We start from the raw sequence: 5,174 nt of genomic DNA on the forward strand, positions 1-5,174 counted from the left end.
TCATTGTTTTTTATTTATATCATATTCTTTTCATCAATCAAATGCAAGTGATCGGACATATAAAAAAAATGATTGCATAAATAAGGGACACGTCCAGTTACTAAACGAACGCGTCTGCGAACGTTTAAAGAGTCATATTTGCTAAATACCGTTGTAGATGCTCTTATGCTTCATACGTAAACCATCATGAACAAACACAAGAGCTAATTAGACGTGGCCTTGTAAGCGGCTAGTGGCTCCGTCGTCTCGACGTAGACGAATGTTTGGCTCCGGCGGCGGATGCTGGTGATCAGCGTCCCCTGGTCCATGTCGGGTACGCACACCACGTCGGACGACGACTCGCCTGTACTCGCGTAGTGCCCGTAGATGAAGAAATCCTTGAGCGTCAGGACGTACTTGCCGTATGCAAAATAGGGCCGTGGGAGGCTCCGGTGTCTGAATCTGTAGTGCCGATTCCACCGCCGTCCCTTGTCCAGAACCCACACATGAGTCGTCTCCATGCCTACAAGGTCACGGTCTAGGATGGCAATGCCCAGACTCTCGTGCACCTCCGTCAGGTGGTATTGGGCAGCATCGTCGGGGCATGCCGGCAGCTGGGGCAGCTGCGCGGCGGAGGTCAAACGACACGACCCTCGGCGGAGCATCACGCGTGGCCCAATACGTCGTGCCGTCGATGCTGACGATGCCCGGACCGAGGCGGCACCCGGCGCCGCCATTGATGCCGATGGGCACCTTCCGCCATGACGCCTCGCCCAGCGTGAGCACGTGCATGGATTCCGGCACAAACACCCGGTCGAAGATGCAGGGGACGCGCACCACCTTGTACCGCCCGGACGTCGGGTGGTGCGCGAAGGTGTACGGGCCTGTTTGGTTCATGACTAACTTTGCCACAACTAACCTTAGGTAAAGTGTGGCTGCCACAAACACTAGTGGAAAACGGGCCTTTGGCCGGGATCATTTAGTCCCGGCCAGTCCCGGTCACGTCGCCCCAATTCTCAATGCCTCCCTCGAGGCTTTAGTCCCGACCCGTAAGGAGCCTTTAGTCCCGGTTCGTGTCCCTAACCGGGACTAAAGGGCTACGCGGCGGGCAGTGGTGGTGGCAACCGTTCGTATCCCCCTTTAGTCCCGGTTGGTGGCTCAATCCGGGACTAAAGGACTAACACGTGGCCTGCCGTAGTGGTGGCGACCGTTGGTATACCTCTTTAGTCCCGGTTGGTGGCTCAATCCGGGACTAAAGGCCTAACACGTGGCCTGCCGTAGTGGTGGCAACCGTTTGGTATACCTCTTTAGTCCCGGCAACCCGGGACTAAAGGCCCAAACGGTTTGCATCCCGCATCGTTTCGGGCGATGAAAAGCACGAACCGAAGCGTACAGTCGCCATTTCTCTGTTCTTCTTCTCTCTCGCGTCGCCCTCTCTGTTCTTCTCCTCTCTTCTTCCCTTCTCTTCTTCCACCATGCCAACTAGCTTTCATGAGGTGCTCGCGCATGGCACGACCAAGCTCCGTGTCGTGTACACAAACCTGAGCAGGGAGGTGCCGTTTTTTCTTCAACAGTTGAAGGAACGATGGTTTGACCACGCAGCGGATCATGAGAAGTTCTTGGGGCTTGATCTGGAGTACATGGCCGATCAACGCGGTGTTGCCGTCATCCAACTATGCTTCGCACGCCATGTCTTGATCTTCCAATGGGCGAGGTAAGTTTTGAGGCTTTCTTTGATCCAAGATAATGACATTGTAAGTTTATTTGTTTCAATCATAGTTGGTTCCCTTCAAATAGTTGTAGTGAAACAATTTTGATTAGTTGAAGGGGAGCACAATCTAATTGGAATAGTGTTCCATAATCTGAAAAATCGTATTAGAATCAACTAGTGTTTAATATGTTCCATTGGAATCATAGTTGGTTCCCTTCAAATAGTTGTAGTGAAACAATTTTGATTAGTTGAAGGGGAGCACAATCTAATTGGAATAGTGTTCCATAATCTGAAAATTCGTATTAGAATCAACTAGTGTTTAATATGTTCCATTGGAATCATAGTTGGTTCCCTTCAAATAGTTGTAGTGAAACAATTTTGATTAGTTGAAGAGGAACACAATCTGATTGGAATAGTGTTCCACAATCTGAAAAATCGTATTAGAACAACTAGTGTTTAATATGTTCCATTGGAATCATAGTTGGTTCGCTTCAAATAGTTGTAGTGAAACAATTTTGATTAGTTGAAGGGAACACAATCTGATTGGAATAGTGTTCCACAATCTGAAAAATCTGATTGGTTCAATATGTTCCATTGAAATCATAGTTGTAGTGATACAATTTTATGCGGTGTTATTTGATCCAAGGTTATGAAAATTGAATATGGCTAGTGATCTCTCTAGGTTCCATTGGATAGCAATATGATATGTCATAGTCATGAAAATTGCATATAGCTAGTGATCTCTCTAGGTTTCATTGGATAGCTATAGTGATCTCTCTAGGTTCCATTGCATATGTTCTATTTGAATCCTAAAGATAAGTTTCTCTTTAGTTGTAGTGAAACATGTTTCCTTATTGCAGAAGTATGTAACATTTGTTCCATTTTAATTTGTTTCTATTGCAGGAGTGACAAGCATTGTCCAGAACTCATGGAGTTCCTTCGCAGCGGCATCACTTTTGCTTCCGTTGACATAAGGAACGACAAGCTGAAGATGAGGCACAGCTTCGGTATTGAGATACCAGCTGGTTGCCTCGTTGATCTCCAAACGATATTCAGGCTTCGACATGATAGGACTTTGATGGCTCATATGGCAGTTGCCTTGATCGGTGAGTCATATGGTGATATGAAGACCAGTTTCCCAAAGTCTCAGCACAGACTTTGGGAGAAGGACCCACTTGATGATATCAACATTGAGTATGCAGCAAAAGATGCATACGTTTCATACGAGTTGTACCGCAAGATTCGAGTCGTCCACTATGGCCAGCGTCACCTCAAGGAAGGTGGACATTCTGATTCAGATGATTCAGACGAGTAGTGTTCTGAACGTCGAACACTTATATATATATCTATGGTAGCTATTATTATGTACTGTTTGGACTAGTACCATGTACTTCTTGGACCAATTTATATATGTCTAGTTTCTGTTTGTGCCATTATAGTTTTCAAATTTGAATGTTTTAGCCCTTTCTAACTTCATTTGCTACTTTTGAATGGTTTAACCCTTTCTAATTTCATGGTATCATGCATTTCGACCACATATATATACAAAAAGTCTTCAGTTCAAATAAGTTCAAAAAATGAAATCCCTTTTGTAACAGATCTGTTTTTTCTTAAAACAATCATTTAAAAATAAAAGACTATTAGTCCCACGTGGCGTGCAGCGGAACCACGTGGCGTGCCGCGGAACCACTTTTGTTGTGGTGGTCGCTTCTCCTTCTTCTCCTTGTGCTAGATATTGGTTATGCACTAGGGGAAGTAGGAGTAGCGACCATCATCGACGGTTGAAAAATCAGGTGAGCTAGTGTCCATCATATATGAGAGAAGAAGAATGTCGTCTCTTATTGTGGGGGTCGCTTCTACTTTGAGAGAGATTGTCCATTTTGTGATGTGCCTTTGAATGGTTCATTTTGAACACACGAAAAGTATGGAGTTCAAATAAGTTCAAAAAAATGAAATCCCTTTGTAAGAGATGAGTTCTCGTTCGAAACCCTGCTACTTCGAGAGAGATTGTCAGTTTTGTACATGAACTGCATCCAGTTTTTGTCATAGCCCTCTCAACTTTTTTACACATGCTATGTGGGTGAAATGATGATATCATGCCAAATTTCAACATTTTCAGAGTTCATTTGTAGTGCTTTTCAATTTCAGGGTCAACTAGCTCAAAAAAATAAGTAAATGCACGAAATATACCAAATGAAGTCAGAAATTGTTGAAATTTTGTGATGTGCCTTTGAATGGTGCATTTTGAACACACAAAAAGTATGGAGTTCAAATAAGTTCAAAAAAATGAAATCCATTTGTAAGAGATGAGTTCTCGTTCGAAACCCTACTACTTCGAGAGAGATTGTCAGTTTTGTACACGAACTGCATCCAGTTTTTGTCGTAGCCCTCTCAACTTTTTAACACATGCTATGTGGGTGAAATGATGATAGCATGCCAACTTTCAACATTTTCAGAGTTCATTTGTAGTGCTTTTCAATTTCAGGGTCAACTAGCTCAAAAAAAATAAGTAAATGCACGAAATATACCAAATGAAGTCAGAAATTGTTGAAATTTTGTGATGTGCCTTTGAATGGTGCATTTTGAACACACAAAAAGTATGGAGTTCAAATAAGTTCAAAAAAATGAAATCCATTTGTAAGAGATGAGTTCTCGTTCAAAACCCTGCTACTTCGAGAGAGATTGTCAGTTTTGTACACGAACTGCATCCAGTTTTTGTCGTAGCCCTCTCAACTTTTTAACACATGCTATGTGGGTGAAATTATGATAGCATGCCAACTTTCAACATTTTCAGAGTTCATTTGTAGTGCTTTTCAATTTCAGGGTCAACTAGCTAAAAAAAAAAAGTAAATGCACGAAGAATACCAAATGAACTCAGAAATTGTTGAAATTTTGTGATGTGCCTTTGAATGGTGCATTTTGAACACAAAAAAAGTATGGAGTTCAAATAAGTTCAAAAAAATGAAATTAAATTTGTAAGAGATGAGTTCTCGTTCAAAACCCTGCTACTTCGAGAGAGATTGTCAGTTTTGTACACGAACTGCATCCAGTTTTTGTCGTAGCCCTCTCAACTTTTTAACACATGCTATGTGGGTGAAATTATGATAGCATGCCAACTTTCAACATTTTCAGAGTTCATTTGTAGTGCTTTTCAATTTCAGGGTCAACTAGCTCAAAAAAAAAGTAAATGCACGAAGAATACCAAATGAACTCAGAAATTGTTGAAATTTTGTGATGTGCCTTTGAATGGTGCATTTTGAACACACAAAAAGTATGGAGTTCAAATAAGTTCAAAAAAATGAAATTAAATTTGTAAGAGATGAGTTCTCGTTCAAAACCCTGCTACTTCGAGAGAGATTGTCAGTTTTGTACACGAACTGCATCCAGTTTTTGTCGTAGCCCTCTCAACTTTTTAACACATGCTATGTGGGTGAAATTATGATAGCATGCCAACTTTCAACATTTTCAGAGTTCATTTGTAGTG

Source organism: Hordeum vulgare, chromosome 2H (assembly GCF_904849725.1).
Source record: "Hordeum vulgare subsp. vulgare chromosome 2H, MorexV3_pseudomolecules_assembly, whole genome shotgun sequence".
In the NCBI taxonomy this organism is placed as follows: domain Eukaryota; kingdom Viridiplantae; phylum Streptophyta; class Magnoliopsida; order Poales; family Poaceae; genus Hordeum; species Hordeum vulgare.